Source organism: Rhinoraja longicauda, chromosome 10 (genome assembly GCF_053455715.1).
Source record: "Rhinoraja longicauda isolate Sanriku21f chromosome 10, sRhiLon1.1, whole genome shotgun sequence".
NCBI lineage: Eukaryota > Metazoa > Chordata > Chondrichthyes > Rajiformes > Arhynchobatidae > Rhinoraja > Rhinoraja longicauda.
The window spans coordinates 34,470,934-34,494,291 of NC_135962.1; the positions used below are offsets into that span (position 1 = coordinate 34,470,934).

Below are 23,358 nucleotides of genomic sequence, written 5' to 3' on the forward strand. Positions count from 1 at the left end.
AGTGGACGGGACAGAGTTAGAATGTACTCGGAGACAGTAATACTGGTGGGAGAATTGGGAAGGGGAGGGGAGGGGGTGGAGAGAGAGAGAGAGAAAGCAAGGGCTATTTGAAGTTAGAGAAATCAATGTTCATACTGCTGGGGTGTAAGCTACCCAAGCAAAATATGAGGTGCTGTTCCTCCAATTTGCGCTGGGTCTCACTCTGACAATGGAGGCGGCCCAGGACAGAAAGGTCAGATTGGGAATGGGAGAGGGAGTTAAAGTGCTGAGCAACCGGGAGATCAGGTAGGTTAAGGCGGACTGAGCGGAGGTGTTCAGTGAAACGATCGACAAGCCTGCGCTTGGTCTCGCCGATATACAGGAGTTGACACCTGGAACAGCGGATAGGTTGGAGGAGGTGCAAGTGAACCTCTGCCTCACTTGAAAAGACTGTCGGGGTCCTTGGATGGAGTTGAGGGGGGGGAGGTAAAGTGACAGGTGTTGCATCTCCTGCGGTTGCAGGGGAAAGTACCTGGGGAGGGGGTGGTTTGGGTTGAAAGGAACAAGTTGACCAGGGACCTACGGAGTGAACGGTTTCTGCAAAAAGCAGAAAGGGGTGGAGATGGGAAGATGTGGCCAGTAGTGGGATCCCGTTGGAGGTGGCAAAAATGTTGGAGGATTATATGCGACGGCTGATGTGGTGGAAGACGAGGACAAGGGGGGCTCTGTCCTTATCACGAACGGGGGGAGGGGGAGCAAGAGCGGAGCTGCGGGATATCGAGGAGACCCTAGTGAGAGCCTCATCTATAATGGAAGAGGGGAACCCCCGCTTCTTAAAAGAATGAGGACATCTCTGATGGCCTGGTATGGAAAACCTCATCCTGGACGCAGATGCGGCGTAGACAGAGGAATTGGGAGTAGGGAATAAAGTCTTTACAGGAAGCAGGGTGGGAAGAATTGTGGTCTAGATAGCTATGGGAGTCAGTGGGTTTGTAGTACAATACAATACAATACAATATATCTTTATTGTCATTGTACAGGGGTACATCGAGATTGGGAATGCGACTTTCATTTAATGCAATAAATTAATTAGCTAATCAACAGAAATTTAGACAACCCAGAGAAACAAAATTAGAAACAGTTAAAACAGTATAAAGTGCAAATAGGTCTGTGCCGGGTCGATGTGCGACGTGACCATCTGAAAGAGACAGTTCATGGGGGGGCACTCAGCAGGACCGGTTCAAAGAGATGTCAGTCAATAGTCTGTCGCCTCGGATGGAGACGGTGAGATCCAGAAAAGGGTAGGGAGATGTCGGAGATGGTCTAAGTGAATTTGAGTGCAGGATGGAAATTTGTCGTGAAATTGATGAAGTCAGTGAGTTCTGCATAGGTGCAGGAGGTAGCACCAATGCAGTCGTCAATGCAGTGGAGGTGGAGTTCGGGGTTAGGTCCAGTGTACGCCTAGAACAGGGATTATTCAACCCTACAAAGGGGCAGGCATAGCTAGGGCCCATAGCTACGCCTTGGATTTGGAGGCAGTGGGAGGAGTCAAAGGGGAAGTTGGTGAGGGTAACGATCAGCTCTGCTAGGCAGAGGAGAGTATTAGTAGATGGAAATTGGCTGGTTCTGCGGTCGAGGAAGAAACGGAGGGCTTTAAGACCTTCCTGGTGGGGGATGGAGGTGTAGAGTGATTGGACATCCGTAGTAAAAATGAGGGAGTGGGGGCCTGGAAAACGGATGTCTGAAGACAATATAAGAATGTTGTTCTAAGACTATGCACTTCTCTGGCACGAGTTCTATTAAACAAATATGAATCACACGTTTACTGTCAATAGAGGGCTCTGCTCAGCTCCGCCATTCTCATTTCCACAGTACAGTTAAAACAATCCTGCTCCATCAGAAAATAGAACAGTAGAGCACAGGCACAGACTCTTCAGCTCACAAAGTGCATGCCAAACATAAAGCAAATCTCCTCCGCCTGCGTATCCCTTCATATCTACTTGCCACATCTAAAAATCTCTCAAATGCCACTATCATATCTGCCTCCACCACCACCCCTTCCAGGCACCCACCACCCTCCGTGTAAAACATTTGCCCCGCACATCTCCTTTAAACGTTCCCCCTCTCACCTTAAAGCCATGGCCTCTAGTATTTAACATTTCCACACGGGGATAAAGGTTCTGACTGTTTACCCTATCTCCACCTCTCTTAATTTGATATACTTCTATCAGGTCTCCTCTCTGCCTCCAATGCTCCAGAGAAAAGAATCCAAGTGTGCCAACCCTCTCCTTGTAGCTAATACTCCCTAAACCCAGCAGCAACAATAGCAAAAAAATCTAATATTATCGAGAAAGCGGTGCATTTTATAAACCTGCCTTGCCCTGCACTATCCTGGAGTTGCATTCCACAGTGCCAACCCCGAACAAGGGGAAAGATCCAAGAGAGACACAAGAGACTGCAAATGCTGGAATCTTGAGCAAAAAACAAAGAGCAGGAGGAACTCAGCAGGTCAGGTCAGGAAATGGACAGATGACGTTTAACTAATCAGTCTGGAGAAGAACATTGACTGTATTCCCTCCACAGACACTGCCTGACCAGCTGAGTTCCTCCAGCACTTTATGTTTTACTTGCAAAAGATCCAAGGGTCAAATTAGGACCAGACTCAAGTTACATAGCCATGTGGCAACATTGCAAATGGAACCATGGTTCAGAAACACAAATGTTAGTACGTAAAAATACTTAATCAAAAAATTTAGCAGAAAGAAATACTATACATGTATAAGCAAATTTCAATCTCAGACTTCTTAGGTTACAAAATACACCAGGGCGGGGCAGTGGCACAGCTGGTAGAGTTGCTGCCTCACAGGGCCAGAAACCTGGGCTCGATCCTGACCTCAGGTGCTGTCGTGCGGAGTGTACATGTTCTCCCAGTGACCGCGTGGGTTTCCTCCGGGTTCTCTGCGTTCGTTTATTTGAAAGATACAGCATGACAACGGACCCTTCAGCCCTCTGTGTCCTCGCCAATCATTGATCACTTGTTCAAAATAGATCTATGCTATCTCACATTTGCACCACTCCTTACACACGGGGAGGAGTGGGGCAATTTACAGAGGCCAATTAACCTACAAACCCACACATCTTTGGGATGTGGGAGGAAACTGGAGCGCCCAGAGGAAATCCACACGATCACAGGCAGAATGTTTAATCTCCACACAAACAGCACCTAAGGTCAGGTCTCTGGTGCTGAGAGACAGCAGCTCTACCAGCTGCGACACTGTGCTGCCCCTAATGAAAAGATACTCTGACACAAAGGTAACAAAACAATCCAATAATACTGAACAAGGAAGGCAGCAAAATTATTTAATTCTATGTAGATTTTCTCTACATTGAAGTTAAACGTGTGTCTCATTGTAAGTCAGGCATCAAGTTTCAAAACAGCTTTGTAATCTCCAATCTAATAACCTTGGCTTCAGATGCATTGGCACATTACTGGAATTCATTCCACTTTCTGTCGGTGATTCAAGAATTCAATCAAGAATGTAATTGCTTTTTAAACTAAATAAAATAACTTTCCAAACACTGCCACCCGATCAAAATAAAACTACGGGTTTAAAATGTTATTGGTTTTTTCCCCCACAGAGCATTTTAGAATTCATTGAAATGGGAAATTATTATATTATTAAAATAACGCGTCTTTCTCTGCAAAGCGGGATCAATATTCCATTTGTGAAAGAGACCGCCCCATCGTTTGTTGCAGCCACTGTGCACTAAATAATGAATCACAAATGGGCATTTTGATCCACTCACGTTGCACGTGGTAGCAAACTCATTAAAAACAACAAACAAAGGATGAAAGTATGGAGCAAGGTAGCAGTTCAAATTTTAAAAGATTAATAACCGGTTTTGAAGAAAAGGGACAATGAGAAATGTATTTGCAAAACAAATTTTACAATATCTTTTGCAGTTAACAAGCCGAGTGAAATGCAGCCTGCTAAACGGAAAGACAAGGGATTATTCAGTGATAGAGTCAGACAGCAAAGAAACAGGGCCAACTCACCCCTACCGACCAAAGTGCCCCATCTAAGCCAGTCTCATTTGACTGCGTTTGGCCTATATTTCTCCGAACCTTTCCTATCCAGCATGAAATATAATAAGTGTGTAAGCCTAAATCATAGCGCATGTCTTTGTGACCCGTTTCTCAGTATTTTCTATTTCCATGTTTGTTGGATTGTTAATTGTCTTTTTACTACCCCAACCCCCCACCCCCCATCCCATTACACTCCTCTGCTATGCATTTTACTCAGAACCCTTTTTTTAAAGTTGTAACTTTGCATCTGCATGATGATGAGCTGATTTTGTTGGCAGGAGGGTACAAACGATTCCATGCCAGCTCTGCATCAACATAAACATGAAATCAGCATTGCACAACATGCTGGAACAGTTTTGAATGCAACCATCACTTCCCTGAGGAATATTTAAAATAAATTATCACTGGAATAAAATGACCTAAAATGATTACATTGCTCTTTTTAAGACTTTAGCTTCTTTTACTTTCAGATTTTTAAAAACTCTTCTTTCATCAACTGTTCTAATGAAGAATACTTTATTGATTTACAAAGCACTGGGTAACACTGCAAAGCAATTACACTTACGATAAATGAGCCCTTCTGAATTGAGATGTTATATCCTCATATAACATCAGTACACATCCAACTCTGCATAATCTACAAGCCAGACCTCTGGGAATTCCATAGAAGTATTCAGGACATTTTCAATTATTGCTTCTGGAAAGAGTTTGTCACTTAATATCATATATTGGAAATCATGGTGCAATTTGCCCAAAATAAAATATCATATTAGCTGTCATGTGATGGCATTATATTTGGAATTAAGTAAGAAGATTCTTACATTGTCGCTTTATAGGTAATGAGTATTATGTGCAATTATGGTCACTCCATTATAGGAAAAATATGGAAGCGTTGAAAAAGGCGCAGAAGAAGTTTACCATTAGAGAGTACAGGCTCTAAGGAGAGCATGAACAAACTTGGATTATTTTCTGTGGAGTGTTGTATGTTCTGGGGAGACCGAATAAAAGTATATAAAATTAAGAGAGAAACAGCAGTCAGAACCTTCCCCCCCACCCCCCCCCCCCCCCCCCCCAGGGTGGAAATAGCAAAGACTAGAGGGCATGTTTATTAGGTGAGTGGGGAAAACTGTAATGGAGATGTGCAGGGAAGTTTGTTTACATAGAGAATGGTGGGTGGCTGGAATGCACTGCCAGGGGTGGTGGCAGAGGCCGAAGCAATAGTGGCATTTTAAGAGGCTTTCAGATACAACATGGATATACAGGGAATGGACGGATATGGATCATGTACAGGAGATAAATTTAACTTGGCATCATGTTCAGCATGGACATTGTGGAGCAATGGGCCTGTCCCTGCGCTGTACTGTTCTACTGCATTGCCATCATGTCCATTGCATGTTTTTAAATCAGGACATAGTTTTACCCTGAAGTTCCAAAGACGTACAGGTTTGTAGGTTAATTGGCTGGGTAAATGTAAAAATTGTCCCAAGTGGGTGTAGGATAGTGTTAATGTACGGGGATCGCTGGGCGGCATGGACTTGGAGGGCCGAAAAGGCCTGTTTCCGGCTGTATATATATGATATGATATGATATGATTCTAAAAGCATTTGGATTTTTCATTTTACAATCTGTGAGCAGAGCTCAAACAGAATTTGCTTTTTGAACAGAAATGTTATAATTCAGAAAAGGTGCCAATGGATTTTCAAGATTTAAAATAATACAGCAATCTGAAATTGAAATCTGTCTTTAATATGAAATCAGAGTAAGTTTTTACTCCAAATATTGATCTGTTATTGTTTTAAATCTCAGATGTAGCCTCCTCAACGTTGCATTAATTTATGCTGTCATCGTGAGTTTGAAAAGTCTAGATTGCTTTACAATAAATAACATCTGCTTTATATAATCAAACAACGGTGTTATTCAGTATTGACTAATTTGACACTGCTCTTTATCATTTAGACGGAGGAGCTACACCCATGCCCGACTTACAAGATTACATCCTGTTCATAATCAATCTCCAATTCGATTATAGATACAAAAAGCTAGTGTAACACAGCGGGTCGGACTTCATCTCTGGAGAAAAGGAATGGGTGACGTTTCGGTTCGAGACCCTTCCGAAACGTCAACCATTCCTTCTGTCCAGAGATGCTGTCTGTCCCGCTGAGTTACTCCAGCTTTCCGTGACTCTCTTTGGTTTAAACCTGCATCTGTAGTTCCTTCCTACGCATATCCAATTGATTCTGGTCAGTTGAACAGACTTCGAAATAATCCATTCGGGGCGAAAGGCTGAATATGTACAGGGAGACGTTGTAGCACGTTCAACCCTTTATTTTTTTCGAAGTTGAGCCTCCTGATCGTATTAACTTCTCCCTGGTGGTCTCACGCACAAAAAGGACACACCCATTTTTTTTTCATTCTGACACATATTCTAAATACATGCCTGACCACAAGTAATGCCCTTAACGTCCTCTGATCATCGTCTAAATTCCCTCGCCCACTGTAGGAATCATATGTGGAGACATTGAACCACATTCTGTCCTTACCCCGACATCCCTGAGTTCACCCCATGGCAGAAGTGGGAAGCAAGTGTTTTCCTGATTCTCTGATATTTTTGTTGTTATTACACGTAAGTCAGAACGAGTTAAAAAGAGGACACCAGAATAGTCCGTGCGCTGAAATCGCAGCTGTCTTGAAACATACCATTTCCATTAAACACCGACCACAAGGAGGGTGTGGATGGGCTGCTGCGAGCAGGAACACGGAACCCGTTTACAGGTGATCGTCTTCGACAAGTAACAGGTCCAATAATCAGGAGTATTTAAACAGCCCTCTGGCGTATCGGCATTGTTTGAAGCATTCCCACAAATAAATCTTTTTTTTTTCATCATTACTCCCTATCCCTTTTATAATAATCACACCCCCCTGCTAAGTTTGAAGCACTCGCCACAAATAAAACATTTATTTTACATCATTACTCTCACCCCCTTTTTACAATAATCACAACCCCTGCATTTGGGTTGTGCAGTGGCCACATTCTATTGTTTGAAGCTATCACCATAAATAAAACATTTGTTTTACATCATTACTCTCAACACTTTTGCAACAATCTCAACTCCCTACCACACCGCCAAAAAAACATGCACCTCTCTCTCTCCTCCCAGAATATGAACCTCACCTTAACAAAAGCATCCACTCTTGTTCTTCCACAGCTTGCAAGTGACAAACAAAAAACGAGGCGCAGGGTGGAAATGGGAAAGATGAATGTTTTCTGGCATGCGGCGTCCTAATTCCCTGAATCAGAAAGAGAACAGAGAGACAAGAACGTGTTTTTTTTAAATCAGCCTGACAATCCTTTGCAATCCGGATACATAGTCGCACAGCCTGTTCAAACATTCACCTCACAAAGTGATCTCCGCACACACACACACACACAAGCAAGCAACAGCTGCAAACCCCATGGAGTCTGGACACTGGGGCTGGAGACTGCGGTGGTTGAGAGGAGCCAGGAAGCGTGCAGGCAGTATGTGTGTGTATGTGTATGTATGTGTGTGTGTATGTGTATGTATGTGTGTGTGTGCGACTGGGACTCGGACTGCTGCTTCCTTTTGTTGCAAAGAGGGAGACTTGCCTGACAATCCCTTCTCCCGGCTCGGTGCCCCTTGCAGTCGCACCCAGGCTAACCTGAACACTCAGCTCTGCTCTGCTCTGCTCTCCCCCACCCTCCCCCTTGATGAATCGAACAACACAATAGCAAGAGCAAATGTCACTCCAGCTGGGAAAAGAACACACGGAACACACACACACAAACAATTTACCGACAAATTCCAGCCATCCGTGCAGCAACGTCCATATTTTTCCCCCCTTTCTTTCTTTACAAAAGGATTCAGTTTAACAATTTCCTTTCACTGCAGGTGACATCATCCTGTTCTGCTCGCAGAAGACAGCAGCGCGTCCGCGCGCATGCGCCCCGAGCCCGGTGCATTGTGGGGGCTGTAGTCCTGATTCCGGCGTCCGTTCCGCACACGGGAGGGGAGTGGCCCATTGTCCGGGACTACTGTTCCCAGGAGACGGCGGTGCGGCCGCTGTGTTGCCAAACCCATCGGGTATTGGGTGTGGGGAAGGCTGAGGATGGTAACCGTGTCCCGATTGGCTGCTGTGCACCCCGGTTGCTGTGCTGCTCCTGAGTTGTCACCTGGGCACATTGAAGGTTAGCACTGTCACACCTGCCCAAGGAGCTGGATAGACTGGCACCAATGCAGCTCGGACTTTCGCACAGCCCCTTACAACAGTTATGTACTTATTATTGGCGCTGCTTTAAAAAATGTCTGTGCTACAATCACGCCGTATCTGTACCTTGAACATGCAATATTTAGAACTGTCATGGGAATATTCAAAGTCAACTATTTCTAAGGTCAAATGAGTGTTTGCTTTAATTTAACAAGGACATGCACAGCAAATTCGTCAAATAATCAATTTATTATGTAACCATTCTTCTGAAAACTGTTTATATTGTACCATGATTGTTGCGACAAAGGTCTATTTGGGCACAGTCAGGTAGAAATACTCCCTCTGAACGACTGGGGCAATATAGAGGACACAAGGAACCATAAGGCTCTTGTTACATGTGTGTCAAAGATCGAACATACAGATCTTCCGACAGAGAGTAATGCAAGACGTATCTCAGGAATCTGGGCTTGTTTATACCAACAGCATGTTTAAATTAGAATTTGAAAATCCTTTGTTACTTTTTGTTGCCAACTGGCCATTGGTAACGTGACGTTATAATCCAGTGATGATACGATTTTAAAATGAATTACTTGCGAACATGTTTGCAAATCCATTGTTTTTGCACTCGCTCAAATTTATTTGAAAGCAAAATCCTGGTATTTGAAAGCAAAATCCTGGAATTTGAAGCCACAAGTGATTTGAAGATCGATCACTTTCTAGGACTTTTTAATTTGGATCGTAATTCACTTTAACTTCGATAAATCAGAAATCGTTAAAATGCACGTGTGAGAGAAAGGTAATGCACGTATAACGTATAACAATAATTTTTAAATGTTTTCAGAAAACTGATTGGCATTTTTCCCACCTATGCCTTATAAGCATTTCTGGCCATAACTTTGTTCAATGCAAAATAAAATAGTGTTTTTGCTCTGTTTATCATTTACATTCTCAATGATTTAAGTTTATCAAGCTAAAGTTTAAACATGTTGATATACTTGTAAAATAATAAGTATCAGAGATTTTTTTTTAAATGTACTCAAACCTGGTCCATTTAGTATATCATTACAAAAACAGATAAAAGAAATATCAACACATTGAATGCTTGCAGAATCAACAGTAACATGGCATCAACTTCCATTGAATGCTTGCAGAAATAATCATCAGAGCAACAGTTTGTTGACTTGTTTTACAATACATCTCTAATGTAACCAACATACTATTTCATAAGATAGAAACATGGAAAATAAGTGCAGAAGTAGGCCATTCGGACCTTCGAACCAGCACCGCCATTCAATATGATCGTGGTTGATCATTCAAATTCAATACCCCATTTCCCTTGATTCCATTAGCAGTAAGATGAAATCTTTTCTTTTAAAAATATAGAAGCTGGGCCATGTTTGAATTCCCAACAAACTTGAAATTAATTTCCATTATGTATAAACTAATACACAAATGTTGTGGCTCATTGGCATCTTAATCTGTACTTAAACAAATATATAGGATTGGTATCAACTCAATCAATAACTACTCATGTCGACCTGTGGTCAGTGTGGGCTCAGCAGGGCCATTGGCCACTTATCAGTCCTATGACACCTGTCTGGGGAAGTCTGGAAAATTATAGCAAGCAGTTCCATCTCCTCTTCTCTTGCCATTTGAGATGCCAGCTGTCTACACTGGGCAGTATATACATTCCAAGCATAGCTAGCATTTCCTATCCATACAGCCTATCAATTTTCATCACACCCATAACTGCTACCATTTCAAATACTGAAATTCTGTTAGCATTCTCTTCCAAAGCAAACATTGAGAGAAGTCATGAATTATTCTGGTCTTGCTTGTGTTTCTAATATGCTCCACTTTATCCAGTCATAGACCTGAATAGCACAGAAATATGCCCTCCAGACCATCTTGGCCATGTTGACCAAGTTGGCATATCGGGGTAGTCCCATTTTCCTGCATTTGACCCACAGACCTTTAACCCTTTTCTATCCATATATTTGTCCAAATTTCTTTTTACAGTAAGAAATTATCTGCTTCCATAGCTTCCTCTGACAGCTCAGCTCTGACTACCATCTAGGTGAGAAAGTTGCCCTGTGTTCCCTCTTAAATCTCTCCTCTCTCAGCTTAAGCATATGTCCTCTAGTTTTGGGATTCTCCACCCAGGCAATAAGGCTGTGAGGATTCCCTTTATCCATGCCCCTCATGATCTTGTACAATAAGTACACTCCGCAGCCTCCCACACACCAAAAAAAGGGCCAGCCTATCTAACCTCTCCCTGTAACTCAAGCTCACAAACCCAAGTAACATCCTGGTGAATCTCTTTTGCATTCTTTCCAACTGAATGACATCCTTAAATCATTTTACTATCTGCCACAATAGACAATAGGTGCTGGAGTAGGCCATTCAGCCCTTCGAGCCAGCACCACCATTCAATGCGATCGTGGCTGATCACTCTCAATCAGTACCCCGTTCCTGCCTTCTCCCCATACCCCCTCACTCCGCTATCCTTAAGAGCTCTATCCAGCTCTCTCTTGAAAGCATCCAACGAACTGGCCTCCACTGCCTTCTGAGGCAGAGAATTCCACACCTTCACCACTCTCTGACTGAAAAAGTTCTTCCTCATCTCCGTTCTAAATGGCCTACCCCTTATTCTTAAACTGTGGCCCCTTGTTCTGGACTCCCCCAACATTGGGAACATGTTTCCTGCCTCTAATGTGTCCAATCCTCTAATTATCTTATATGTTTCAATAAGATCCCTCCTCATCCTTCTAAATTCCAGTGTATCAATAGTCAATAGTCAATAGTCGTTTATTTGTTACATACACATAAATGTGTAGTAAAATGAAACATTACCCGCAGTTGAACAATAAGACCAATAAGATTAATCAATAAAAATGCAATAACACATACAATCACAACTAACACCAAACAAAAAGAAACATCCATCACAGTGAGTCTCCTCCAGTCCCTCCTCACTGTGATGGAAGGCCAGAATGTCTTTTTCTCTTCCCTGCCGTCTTGTCCCGCGGTCAGGCTGTTGGAGTTGCCACGTCGGGGCGGTCGGGGCTCCCGATACAAGCCTAATTGCTCCAGCCTTTCAACATACGACAGTCCCGCCATTCCGGGAATTAACCTAGTGAACCTACGCTGCACGCCCTCTACCTATGATGGTGCTGCAAATTTCAATGAATCAAACTGCCAACATTTCTGACAGAAGGCATGTGCTGCGTTTGGGAGTTGTTGGCTTTTATTGGCCACTTGGCATCCTGATGCTTGGCAGCTCAGCTGAAATAAAGATGAAAGAGATAAATGGAAGAGGGCAAGTCATAACTGTTGCCAGGAAAGCAGGCCCAAACCAGCGTGACATTCTGGCTGTGCTTACAAACCAGCTGTAGGTTGGTCTGAAGAAGGGTCTCGCCCTGAAACATCACCTATCCATGTACTGCAGAGATTTTGCGTGATGTTGAATTATTCCAGCACTGTAGGTTAAGAGAGTGATAAAGATAGCGAATTAGTAATTGGGACAAATGGGTTAAATCAAGGGTATGATTACCATCCTGCCAACAACTAGATCACAGCTCTGAGCCACTATCTATCTCATTGGAGTCCCTCAAACTATTTTTGATCAGACTTTACTGGACTTTATCTTGCACTAAACATTATTCACGTTATTCCCTTTATCATGCATTTGTACACTGTGGATGGCCCAATTGTAATCATGAATTGTCTTTCCGCTGATTGGTTAGTACACAGCAAAAGCTTTTAACTGTACCTCAGTACATGTGACAATAAACTAAACTGAACTAAACTATTGATGGAAATGAGTTGTAGGTGTTCTTTTTTATATAGTGAGCCATCTTGATGTCTCTGACAATGCCAGGAATGCAATGTCACCTGCTGTGTCTTGAAAGGAACCTTTAGCATAACAGTTAAGATTACAGAGATATGAACAGTCAGAAGTAGCGCTACCATGGCATGGAGGCTGAACTGGATGACAAATTAGTGGCAGGTTCATGGTGAAGTTATACTATCTTGTATAGTGAAATTTTGTTGAGTTCAAGGTAAGAGACAGGTCCATTGTCAACATGTTCTCATATAATATAACTATTTTCTTTCAGAACCCTATCTGAAACTATAACCACTAGGGAGGAAAACACTTTATAACTAGGAAAGATAAGATGTAACTAGATGTAGTGGATTCTTATCGGTTTTGCATAATTGCAACATTAACAACCAGTGTCTGAAAAAGATGTTAGTGTCTGAAAAAAAACAAGGAATTAACTTGTTCACTACTTTCAATGTTAAACAAATAAATGCTCGATTCATCGCTGTCAGCATATTTCTAATTAAATAATCTTTAAGATTGTTGCTACACCAAAGTATAAGATGACATTGTGGGCTGATGAGATCATTAACATGGTTGTGTAGCACTGCAATAAACCCATTCTTGAGAAGCAGATAACTTTGGCATCAACTTGGCATGTAACTGAAGCCAAAAGTGGAAAATAATATTGAGCTGACAGGGGAAACCAGAGATCCCTCAGCAAATGTACCTGGCCACAATGCTCAGAAAAACAATAAAGGCCGCGTTCAAAAATATACACCAAAACAGTGGCCCCTGAATAAAAGCCAAGATATTGGGTCATTGCTTCAAGATGAGCAACTATATTAAGCTCCATTTTATTCCAACCTGTGGGGAAGAAAACACTTTATAACCAGGAAAAATAAAATTTAAATATACAGTGGTTGCATAATTTGAAGATATTTATTGTTGTTTTGACATCACATTTTTGGGGCAGTTGAAAGCCAACAGTTTTAGGCATGTCATGCAAAAAGTGATGCTTCAAGCCATGCAGGGAATCTCCCTGCTCTTGGTCCCGCTGTGCAACGCTCACCATCAAAAATGTAATTGAAACACAATTTTTGAGGGACATTATTAATTGCAAACCAAATATTCTTTTTGTGCCTTGCTCAGCTGTTCTTTTGGATTATTTTCTCCTCCACATTTTCGTTTCAACCTAGCGTTGAAATTTCCCCTCATTTTTTATTCACCCCCCAACATTTCACAGTGGTTGCAGAACACATATCTTTCTAACCATGGCTTATGAATTATGATGTAACTGGAACTAAATTGGAATTTGGCACTACAAGCTGACATACGTATTTTCTAGTATAAACCAAATAAATAAATAAAATTATGCAATGCTATTACTTTATAATGTACAGAAAAATGCTCCAGAACAGGCAACATTCACAAGCTGTTAATTTTAATGTTGATATATCAAATATCAATGTGGAGTTTATCTGCTGTGTTAGCTATCATTTACCAAGTCTGAACATGGCATGAATCACAATTTAATTAAAAAAATTAATATCTCACTTTCAATTTCTCTGCTGATTTGATTGGTATCAAATCAATTTCATATTGATGCAACTTTATTGGATCATTTCATCACTATTCATATATTTTAAAAATCAAAGGTAAATAATTAAATGTGATTTCACTTTCAGGTTTAATCTTATCAGGATATTGTTTGTTACATTTTTGTCACCTGCTGAAATTAATAATGCACTGTAAATTATTGTAATCTCTGCAGACAATGAAGAGACGTCAAAGCCAAGGGTGCTGATATAACTTTTACCCGTTAAACCAATTGCAAAAACTACTGACCTTTTCCTTCAATACTTATTTTGGTGATCCAGCAGCATTAGCCATGGAAACAACATTGCTGGGCAGAACTTGGAGATATCACATCGGAAATTATACAAGATATGGCCTGAATCATGCTGCTGTAAATCTCCACATTCTTGCACACAACCCAAGTAGAAAATTTGAAACTAATCTTGTATATTAAGTGCTTTCTGCTTTGCAACCTATAATTTAATTTGTCGAGATACAGGATGGAATCTAAAAATTGGATGGAAAAAGAAGAAACTGTTCAGTCTAATAATGTGCCGTGTCTACTGAATTACAATGTGCCAGATCTAATGCATTCACCGCATAAGTGCTGTCTTTTATAACCCTTTTGTGCAGGTGAATGGCTGATATTTGGGAGTGGTAAGCAAATCTTTCAATGCTGGCTTCCATCTCTGGAACCCAGGGAGTAATAAACATGCTCATAAGGCATTACATCCATTCACTTTTGCGCACATGCTCAAACATTATGCATGTGGACATCAGACCACTGCAACCAGCAGGATTAGGCTGTTTGATTCTGCCCCATCAATCATCAGGATCATGGTTGAATTTCTAACAGTTCAGTTCAGTTTATTGTCACGTGTACCAAGGTACAGTGAAAAGATGTTGTTGTCAGTCAGCGGAAAAACAATACATGATTACAATCGAGCCATTTACAGTGACAACAACCCTCACCCTCTGCTTCCTTCCATGGAGCCAATTTGCCATCCATTCAGCTATCTCTTCTTGGACCCCATGCAATCTAACCTTCCAGAGCAGCCGACCATGCAAAATCTTGTTGAATGCCTTACTGAAATCCATGTACACAACATCTACAACTCTGCCCTAATTGACCTTTTGGTCACGTCTTCAAAAAAATCAATCAGATTTGTGAGACACGACCTCCCATGTACAAAACCATGCTATCCCCAATCAGACCTTGCCCATCCAAATGCCTGCATAACCTATCCCTCAGAATACTCTTGAGTATTCCCCAACGACAGATGTTAACCTCACCGGCCTATAGTTTCCAGCATTTTCCCTGCTTCCCTTCTTGAAATGAGGCACAATATTTGCCACCCTTCAGTCTTCCAGCACCTCGCCTGTATTTAAAGACGACTCGTACATTTCAACCAAGGCTCCCACAGTTTCCTCTCTAGTTTCCCGCAAGGTCCTCGAATATATATGATCAGGCCCTGGAGATTTGTCTACCTTTATACACAACAGTACCTTCAGTACCCATCAATCAATCATTCACCTTAGTTCTCTGTTATTCCACTTCTACATTCACTCCTTACACACTAGGGGCAATTTACAGTGACTAGTTAAACTAAAAGCCTTTGGGATGTGGGAGTAAACTGGAGCACTCGCAAGAAACCCAAGCGGTCACAGGGGAGAACATGCAAACTTCACACAGGCAGCATCCAAGGTCAGGATCAAACTCAGATTTCTGGCGCTGTGGGGTTGCAATCTATCAGCTGTGCTGTGGGTATGTAAGCTGTGGTGTCACAGCTTACAATATTCTTCTTATACCATTTCTGTCAATGTGAAGCTTAATAATCCTCTTCATCGCCCTGTGTAAATACACTTACCAACCCCATCCCACCAAACAACCTTCCAATCATACAATTACCACAATAAAGGTCATTTTAGGGACACACAGGGTTAATGGGAATATGGAATGAGATGCCAGAACAGGTAGTTGAGACAGGTACCATAACCACATTTAAAAGACATCTGGACCGGCACATGAATAGGAGAGGGATATAGGCCAAATGTGAGTAGGTGAGTCTAGAGTAGATGGGTTGGCATAGGCAAGTTAGGTCGCATGGCCCGTTTCTGTGTGTTTCACTCTATGACTACTTAAAGGGGTCTTCTACTACCAACAGGTTATTCACTGTTTGATGTCTTTGGCTATTGCTAAGATCCCACACTTGTTTCTGCTGAGTCGTATGGCAGGTCTAGGAAGTATTTCTGCCAAACTGCAGCTCCCAGGCATCCAAGCCTTGGAATGCATGACTCAGAACATAAGTAGAAATAGAATGCAAAGGAGGACCAGCTGCAAGAAGAGGTGAGTGGGGTGGGTGGGGGCTATTAGTTTTGGAAGGGTTAAAAGACCAATCGTCCGTAATATTGAGCAAGCAATTTCCTTTCCTTGGAAGGAAATGGTGAGTCGTCTGCTCTCCACCTGCTTCAACAACAATATTGGTCCCTAGCAATCTGGTGGCAGTCGTGATTGTGATAAAGTTCTCCCATGCACCTGGCTCATTCCAGCTGAATCTGAAGATATGAGTGTAGTTTCCCAGCACTATTACATCAAGATGGTCATTGATGCTCTGTTCAGACATGAAACTGACCTAGGACATAAGATCACAAGAGAGGATGTTAGCCAACTCCATTTGGACATAATCATAGAGTGGTTGGGAGGTATGGAATGGTCAAGAGGTTTAGTTTTAGGTTTGTGTTTAGGTTTATTATTGTCACATATACCAAGGTACAGTGAAATGCTTGTTTTGAAAGCTGTCCAGTCTGATCAGATAATATTATACATATATACAATCAAGCCAAACTTGAGTACAATAGATAGAGCAGAAGAGAAGATAGAGGGTGCAAGATATAGTTCCCCACATATACTAAGTCAGTTCAAGAGAAAAGATCCAATGTCCGTGATGGGGTAGAGGTGAATCAGACTGTACCCTAGCTTATGGAAGGACCATTCAGAAGCCTGATAATAGTGGGGAAGAAGCTGTTCCCAAGTCTGGTGGTGCACACTTCCAAGCTTCTGTACCTTCTGCCAGATGGGAACAGGGAGAAGAGGAATGACTGGGATGAGGCAAGTCTTCGATTATGTCAGGTGCTATTCTGAGGCAGCATGAAGGTTATATGGGGTCCATTTAAAAGACCCAGTCCATCACAAAGACCATACTCCTATGGTGGAGAGTATGGTCTTTGTGATGGACTGGGTCTTTTAGATAGGCACACGCATATGCAGGGAATGGAGAGATATAGATCACATGCAGACAGAGGAGATTAGTTGAACCTGGCATTGCGTTTGGCATGGACATTGTGGGCTGAAGGGCCTCTTCCAATGCTGTACTGTTCTAATATTTTTACTCTTTCCTGCTGGAAACCAAAAGGTGGAGAGAGCATTGCTGCACTGATGCTTCTGTGGAGCATGCAGGTATGGAGCCCAGGACTCATTAATCTCCAGATAGTCAATCAAGATCTTTTACTCTCAACCACACTAACTTATATCAGCATGGCAACAATGAAAAGTAAAAATTATTCTAAGATAAATTCTTTGAACCAATCTTTTTACATGATACCCCATACAACAGCTAACTCATCAACCTTTTGAATTTATGAGGTAACATCCTCCCTCCTCCTTTTTCACCCAAGTGCCCACCCATTTCTCCCCTATCCCAACCCCTTTCTTCACCTGTCCCTTTTCACCCACATGCCTCCCTCTGGCTTTACATTTCACTCCTCCTCCCTTCTTATCTGACATATTTTTTGTCTCCGTTCACTTCTAGCTTTCGTCACTTATTCCACCTATCAGCCCCCTCACTTGTATCCATCCATCACTTGCCTGCTCTGTCCGACCCCTACCTCTTTTCCAGCTTTCTCTCCCGCTGCCCCAGTCAGTCTGAAAACCGGACCTGAAACATTGCCTATGCATGTCCTCCACAGATGCTATCTGATCTGCTGAGTAACTCCAGCACCTTTTGTTTTGCTCAAGATCCCAGCATTTGCAGTTCCTTGCATTACCCTTATATCCTCTGAGTTTCTATCCTCTGTTCTACTTTTACCTCTGCTGATATTCCTGCATGGCGGGCGATACCCTCAATAGACACTGAATTTCAGCTGGGTAGACTTTAATTAACGACATTAAGTGGCTCAGGGCTGGTTTGATAACAGGCAACAAAAATGTACTGAATGCTGCCTGGCTGAGTGAAGACTACAGATTTGCCTCTCCTTGAGCCACTCCCAATGAGCAGAGCACTATAGTAATCTTACATATGTGTGGGAGGGCCAGTTTCTGGACATGAGTAGCAGTCTGCAAGACCTTTTGAAAAGTAACACAAAGTCACAATAGCATCAGCCCAAACTCACAGTTAAACACAACATGCTGGAGGAATTTATTGGGTCAGGCAGCGTCAGTGGAGGGAATGGATGTGCGACATTTACATCCACCTTGTCATAGAAACATAGAAAATAGGTGCAGGAGGAGACCATTTGGCCCTTTAGGCCAGCACCGCCATTCATTGTGATCATGGCTGATCATCTACAATCAGTAACCTGTGCTTGCCTTCTCCCCATATGGACTACAGTCATGGACGACAGTCACAAGTCCTTCTGCTGTGGGACATTGAGGGGCAAAGTCCAGTGGGGATACCCATCAAAGGAGAGAAGGGATATCACCCCACAAAAGTGGCAAACGTGCTTGGTTTAAGGATAGTTGCGAACACTACCGAATATAACACTAATGAATGTATGGACAGTGAGAACGTCTGAAGAGTTTTTGCAGTTTTTGTTTTATACTGTGTATATGTTGCGATACTTTAAGCCTAACCAATGAGCTTTCCAATGACAGCCAATGTGTTCTCATGAACAGAGGTTAGAATTTCCATGTACACGTCCACATCTGGTTACTTCCTGCTACCTATGGTTGTGCATCTCCTTGTCCCATGAGAGTGAAGCACATCTGACAAGTCTCTTCAGATGTACCTGGAATATCAGGCAATCAGTGGGGATGAGGATTGCAGAAATGTTAAGTGTTGAGGGTGTGGTGAAGCACATACATGTTAGGTATGAGTCAGAACTCATTGGGATTGATGACAAGTGAGTAATGGGGAGTGGCGCATCACGCAGTGCTTGGGGCTAGTAATGCAACCAGTAGGATCTGACACTCAAAGAAGCAGTTGGTAATGTTGATTAAATGTGTGAGCTTGTTGAACTTACTGGTGGGCTGACTCCAGCTCCTTACGCCTACAAACCTAATTATTGACACATGGGTCTAGCAATGTATCAATATTTTTTACAAAGGTCTTCCTGGTGTGTATCAGGAAGACTCACTGACTTTATAAGGATATGCCATATCTTTTCTTGTCCAAATCCTTTTCCCAAGCCCCCTGGTCTTTCTTACAGAAAGCTTGGAACCTACTCCTTCCTCTGTGGTGTCATTATTCATATTCCTGGATCAGTTTCACTGGCAGTATTCTGACCGGCTACTGTTCCTGCCACAAGGCATGTCCTCTTTAATAAGCTTCGCATCGGTGTATTTTGTGCTGTCTGGACACAGTCCTGCCTGCTGTGCTCTGAATAGGAAAAGATTAATTATGCAACGTGATCCTATAGCTATTGATATGAATTTTACCCAGTGTAGTGCAACAAACACTCTGAAAGTGTTATGTTTTGATGCTATTAATCCACATATTGATTGCTTGATTGAAAGATACAGCACGGGAACAGGCCTTTCGGCTCACTGAGTTCACACTGACCATCATTACCTGATCACATCAGTTCCATGTTATCATATTTTTGCATCCACTCCCTACACATGAGGGGCAATTTACAGAGGGCAATTAATAGATAAACCCGCAAACCTTTTGGTGAGAGGGAATGGTGGAGTACCTGGAGGCAACCCACGCAGTCACAGGTTGAATGAGTAAATTCCATGCAGACAGCACACCAGGGTCAGGATTGAATTCAGGTCTCTGGTGGCATGAGGCAGTGAATCTGCCAACAGCACCACTGTGCCATTACTATATTACAGATATGTGCTCCTCTACGCAGGTCGGGACCTTTCTTCAGACCTGGTTGCCTATTCATTCTTCAAACCTGAAACATTGTCTATTCATTCCTTCCACAGATGCTGCTCGACCTGCTGAGTTCCCATAGCACTCTATGTTTTGTTAAACCTAAACTTGTTGAACTCAAAGCCCCGACACTCTCCCTCACGTAGACTGCCTACTCCCAGCTCTTTAAAGTTGTTTTTAAAGTGTCAGAATTTTAAAATAAATACAAGTTCACCTTCAATGCAGGGTCTTAATATTTTAATGTAGGGTAGGGAGTGGGTTACTTGCTTGTTGTTTGATTCGAGAATTGTTTTTTGATTTGATTGAAAGATACAGTATAGATCCCACTTTCTCATGCATGCCCTGCACACTGGGGCAATTTACAGTGGGCAATTAACCTACACATCTGCACATCTTTGGGATATAGGAGGAAACTAGAACACCAGTCTCCAGCATAATGATTCGGCAGCTCTATCAGCTGCACTACTCTTGGCAGAACAAGAGAAGAGAATGAAACTGAGAAATTGGAAAAATGTGCAATTAAGAAACAAGTAGATACAAATCTTGGCATGTATCGCAAAAGCAAGGATACTGTACAATTCGCCTCTGCCCCATTATGGAAATTGGACATTGTCTCTGGAACTGTGCACTACAATGCTGTCAGATTCCTGGGCTCTCTAGATATCCTGCACTCTGTATCTTTCCCTTCACTCATTCTATTGCACTTGAGTTTGACTTGATTGTACTTATATATATTATCTGATTTGTATGGATAGCACGCAAAACAAAGCCTTTCACTGTACCTTGATACACATGACAATAATGAACCTAAACCGCAACCTAAACCAAAGTAACACCATGAGGAAAATGATCTTAGGCAGGAGCAGAGTTATTTTAAGTGGCTTAGTTTTCTACCATGTTGCTAAAAATAAAATACTATTTCAATTGTGGAATTCTCTGCCACAGAGGGCAGTGGAAGCCAAATCACTGGATGGATTTAAGAGAGAGTTAGATAGAGCTCTAGGGGCTAGTGGAATCAAGGGATATGGGGAGAAGGCAGGCACAGGTTATTGATTGTGGACGATCAGCCATGATCACAATGAATGGTGGTGCTGGCTCGAAGGGCCAAATGGCCTCCTCCTGCACCTATTTTCTATGTTTCTATGTTCCTATGAACCTTTCAGTCTCAATATTTAAAAATAGCATCGCAACAAATACTCTGAAAAGGGTTACATTCGTCATCTAAAATCCTTGAAAATGACTTCTTTTTCCATGCTCAGCTCTTTGGGATTCCCCTGCTGTCTCCTTGTATGAATCCCTTGATTAGGATTCTGAATGGGGGTAGGTTTGGCAAGTGGGAGTGCCAATGCCTCAAAGACCAGTCAGATCACTCATGCCTGTTTCATGCGAATGTGTACAATATCTACACGTATGTACCATATGTACAGATGCACCACGGAAAGATACTGTCAGATTGCATCACAGCTTGGTTTAGAAACAGCTCAGGCCAAGCCAGCAAGGAATTGCAGAGATGTAGCCCATTCCAACACACAGACCAGACCTACCACCATTGTCTCAGAAAAGCAGCCAACATAATCAAAGACTTGTCCCAATTAGGTTATTCCTTCTTCTCCCTGCTCCAGTCTGGCAGAAAACACAGAAGCTTGAAAGCACATACCACCAGACTTAACAACAGCTTCTTTCTCTCTTTTATCGGACTTCTCAATGGTCTTTCCATAAGCGAGGGTACTGTCCAATTCATCTCTACTTCATTGTGGACATTGGGCTTTATCTATGGAACTAATGTGCTGCAATGTTGAGAGCTACAGTATATTCTGCACTCCGTATTTCCCCCTTTGATCTACCTATTGTAGTTGTGCTTTATTTGATTGTATTAATGTTCGGTATACTTAATCTGTTTGGATAGTATTCAAAACAAAGCTTTTCATGATAACTCGGTACACATGACAATAATAAACGTAAACCTAAAACATATGTGTCTGTACACACCCCTCTGCAACCAGTCCAATTTAAATTTCTGCACCTGCTCTATTTCCCTCATCAAGAACATGCTTGACTATCTCTGTGACAGTCCCAATGGTCATTTTTTATTCTCCCCAGTTATTTTGCAACCACTGATGTGGCTGGCCATACAATACTCCTTCAAGGTTTCTCTGCTACTGGTGTAGGTGGAGCTGCCCTCACCTCATTCCCCACCGAATGTCTATAATTACCCGGATTATCTCCAGAGGTCCTGAGCTCGATCAGCATCCTTGTCAACTGCATGGTTCCCCTTCATGTGTGTGAAGGAACACCTCAAGATTCTACCGCTTCATTACCTCTCTTAATTAATGCACTGCTCCTTAGCTTTTAGAAAGGATATCTCACTCCCAGCTAACAACATCTACAGGAGGAACTCAGCAGGTCGAGAAGCAACTGTGGAGGCGAAAGGATAGCCAACCTTTCCATTGAAACCCTGCACCGTGACATTGAGTCATGTGTCTTCATCTGACATTCAGTCTTGGTTGAGCCACAATTTTTTTTTCCAAATGAACACTGGGAAGACAACAAATCTAAAAAAAAGACCTGCAGATGAAGGAAATCTGAAATAGAAATATAAAATGCTGGAAACAGTTTCAATAAAATATCTCTGACACAGGACATAAAATGTCTCTCTCCTTCCACAGATGCTGCCTGGTCTCTTGAGTATTTCCTGCATTCTCTGTTTGGATTGGGAAGATCCATCATCGCCTGAGCCAAAGTTTGCATCTTCACCACCATTCCATCCATTTATCTCATTAGTCTGCCAGGCTGTACAGTGCTAGACTATTCACAATCTACACATCCTCTCTGAGCATGCACGGACATTCCAATCTCATTTACTCTCTGTTACAAAGGCTACTTTTACTTCTCTCTCTGTAACATTGTGGTGGGTATAGAGTATGGAACAAGCTCTCTGTGGTGGGTATAAGGAACAAGCTGCCAGAGGAGATAGTTGAGGCATATATAATAATAATATTTAAAAGACTTTTTAATAGGTACATGGACAGGAAAGGTTTAGAGGGATATGGGCCAAAAGGGGGATAAATGAGACTAGCTGACATGGGGTATCTTGGTCCACATAGGCACGTTTGTCCGAGGCACCTACTTCCGTTTTGTATGACTCTATGACTCCAAATGGAATGTGTCTTCTTCTTGGTCTGTTTATGTAAACATGTTCTTTATCCTTTTTTTAAAATGATAAGCTGCATTTCATTGTGCCATGGTCCAATTTATAAATGATATTGAGTCATAACAGCATTGATGCACAGAAGGGTCTTGAGGTCCAAGTCCATAGCTCCCTGAAAGTGGGAACACAAGCAGAGAGAGTGGTACAGAGGGCATATGGTTTGTTTGACTTCAATAGTTGGGGCATTGAGTATAAGAGTCAGGAAGTCAAGTTACAGATTTGTAGGACTTTGATTAAGCCACATTGGGAGTATTGTGTGCAGTTCTAGTTGTCCCATTACAGGAAGTATGTAGAGGCTTTCGAGAGTGTGCAAAAAAAGTTTATCGGAATGCTGCCTTGATTAGAGGATATTTGATATAGGAGA

At 42.3% G+C, this 23,358-nt stretch overlaps 1 protein-coding gene across 4 annotated transcripts in view; it reads right to left on the reverse strand.

Moving 5' to 3' along the window:
- daam1a (dishevelled associated activator of morphogenesis 1a) overlaps positions 1-23,358 on the reverse strand; it is a 170,411-nt gene that overhangs the window by 136,724 nt on the left and 10,329 nt on the right. For 2 of the 4 annotated variants that reach the window (XM_078406610.1, XM_078406606.1), the window contains exons 1-2: positions 7,879-8,219; positions 7,239-7,354 (exon numbers count right to left, since the gene is read on the reverse strand). The exons of 1 other annotated variant lie outside the window; for it this stretch is intronic. The gene's annotated coding sequence lies outside the window, so the exon portion shown is untranslated. Of the gene's footprint in view, positions 1-7,238; positions 7,355-7,878; positions 8,220-23,358 lie in introns of those variants that run through there. One more of the 4 variants, XM_078406607.1, reaches the window with a different exon arrangement.